The sequence below is a fragment of the Taudactylus pleione genome, unplaced genomic scaffold, assembly GCF_031769625.1.
Source record: "Taudactylus pleione unplaced genomic scaffold, aTauple2 ptg000838l, whole genome shotgun sequence".
In the NCBI taxonomy this organism is placed as follows: Eukaryota; Metazoa; Chordata; class Amphibia; order Anura; family Myobatrachidae; genus Taudactylus; species Taudactylus pleione.
The window spans coordinates 598,618-601,177 of NW_028285240.1; positions in this window are offsets into that span (position 1 = coordinate 598,618).

The following is a 2,560-nucleotide window of genomic DNA, read 5'->3' on the forward strand; positions in this document are numbered from 1 at the left end:
CAGATTTTGCAATGTTTATTCGCAGGGCCACAAAAAGTGATCAGTAGGCGCAGTTCAGTCATGTCAGCCACCTGCCTGCGGGGGTGTGAGATCTATAAGAGACAGACGGTAATTAGTTAGACAGTGTCCAGATAGACACCAGTTGTTAGACAGGGAAAAAAGTTCTTCTTTGATCAAAAGTCAGACACACTAAAGTTAGACATGTCAAAAGTTCGACAGGTACAAAAGGTTGTCGAGGTCAAAAGTTCGACATGAAAATGGTTGACAATTTTTTTATATATTTTTTTTTTTAGCCCTAATCTTCACCCTAACTTTCCAGTAAGTGCCTAATCCTTAAAAAGGAAAAATGTGTCAATCATTTTCATGTCGAATTTTTGACCCTGTCGAACTTTTCCCATGTCTAACTTTAGTGTGTCTGACTTTTTCCGTGTCGATCTTTTATCCTTGTCTAACTATTGACTGTTTAACATCTGGTGTCTATCTAATTACTGTCTGTCTGTAGTCCGGAACCCCCACAAAGCACATACAGAGCATCCCAAGGCGCCATGCAGCGGATGACCCAGTGCGCCCTCACACCCAATAGAGTTGCTTCCATATTACACTCACTACTGCCTATCCCCCCCCCCCAGATGTGATTCACTGTGGAATATGGAAGCATAGATGGTGTAATGGTTAGCGTTACTGCCTCACAGCACTGAGGTCGTGGGTTCGATTCCCACCACGGCCCTACCTGTGCGGAGTTTGTATATTCTCCCTGTGCTTGCGTGGGTTTCCTCCGGGTACTCCGGTTTCCTCCCACACTCCAAAAATATACGGGTAGGTTAATTGGCTCCCAACACAAATTAACCCTAGTGTGTATGTGTGTGCGCAAGTGATAGGGAATATAGATTGTAAGCTCCATCGGGGCAGGGACTGATGTGAATGGCCAAATATTCTCTCTGTAAAGCGCTGCGGAATATGTGTGCACTATATAAATAATTGGTAATAATAATAATAATATGGGGGGTGCTCTGGGGCCCTTTGAATTTATACACTATGTAGATAAAAGTGATTGGATACTGACAGCAGATAGGTCAGTGAGATGTTAGTGACGTCAGTACTGTGTAGGTCACAACGTGCGGTGATTACTGCAGACGCCCTTCTTGGCAAACTGCCCACAAGTTCCTGGACAGCAGCGGGCGGTATGTTCTGCCATTCTGCGTACAGTGACCAACTGTGACACTGAAAAGGTTACATCGGCCTAGATCATCGCACCCGTCGCCCCAATTCATCCCAGAGGTCCTCAGTGGGTTAAGATCTGGACTCTGAGCTGGCCAGTCGATCTGGGTTACTGAATTCTCTATGTACCGGTCCAGCGTCGCCCTGGAAACATGACAGGTGGCATTGTCGCCCTGATAAAAACTTTTGTTGTTTCCGTAGAACTGCCGCCATGTTTAATTTAGATACACGCACACATGTATGCGTCTATAGAGATCCACTGTGATAAAATTGTCATCATGTTGGCATGTAATTACCAACTCGATGGGAGTGGACCTCTGATGTCATCCTCCAGTGTCAGGAGGGGGTAGGGTCAGGAGACTTACCTGCTGATGTCGGAATCCTCATCTTGTTGGGCTGCCTCTGTTGGGATTTGTACCACCGGCATTTCAATCTCATTTAATTCCCTATACTTATCACATTACTACATCCCTGATAGTGGGGTTTTTACAGGCCACATGCAGAGAGAAAAAGGTGAGGACATCCCAAAAAGTACAATGATGATGACAGGAAAAGGGTCATGGTAAGGATAATATTGTGAGCTCATATGAGAAATGGACAGATTAAGGGGAAGGGAGGGGGGGGGGGTCGGGCTGAAGAGGCAGAAGAAGCCACAGGAGGCCACAGCTTGCTTGCTGCTAGCCACTCTTACTCTCCTCCTGTCACAAGGTAAGTTTGGGGTCTTCATTATCAGCGCTGCACCTGTGACACGGGAGCACACATCCCGAGTGCCCCCTGGTGGTGCCCGTATGGTTGCAGAGACCGTTTCTCACCCCAAACATGAGGTGACCATCACACTGATGAGAAATAATGGCGCACACCTGGGGAGCTTTATCCCTTGCGGAGGTGGATAGTATGGCAGGCTTTAGGAGGATGGTATGCCAGGAAGGAAAGGGGAGAAGAGGCAGGGCCAGGTGATCCAGGGAAAGATGGGGGGGGGAACCTGGGAATGACTGGTAGTGACAAGGCAAGTGACTGCTCCATTATCCTAGTACAGTAAGTGTATATAGATATATGCACATATGTGTGATTTGGGATTACAGGTGCAGCTGGACCCCAGTGGGAGCTATGGGTGGACATGACATGGACTTGAGTAATGGTGAACTGGTGCAGCGCCAGGATTGTGATGTGCCAGGGACATGAGCAGGGGTGCAGAGCCAGGATTGGGGTTATGTGGCAGGGACATGAGCTGGGGTGCAGAACCAGGATTGGTTTATGTGGCAGGGACATGAGCTGGGGTGCGGAGCCAGGAGTGGGGTTTATGTGGCAGGGACATGAGCTGGGGTGCAGAGCCAGGATTGGG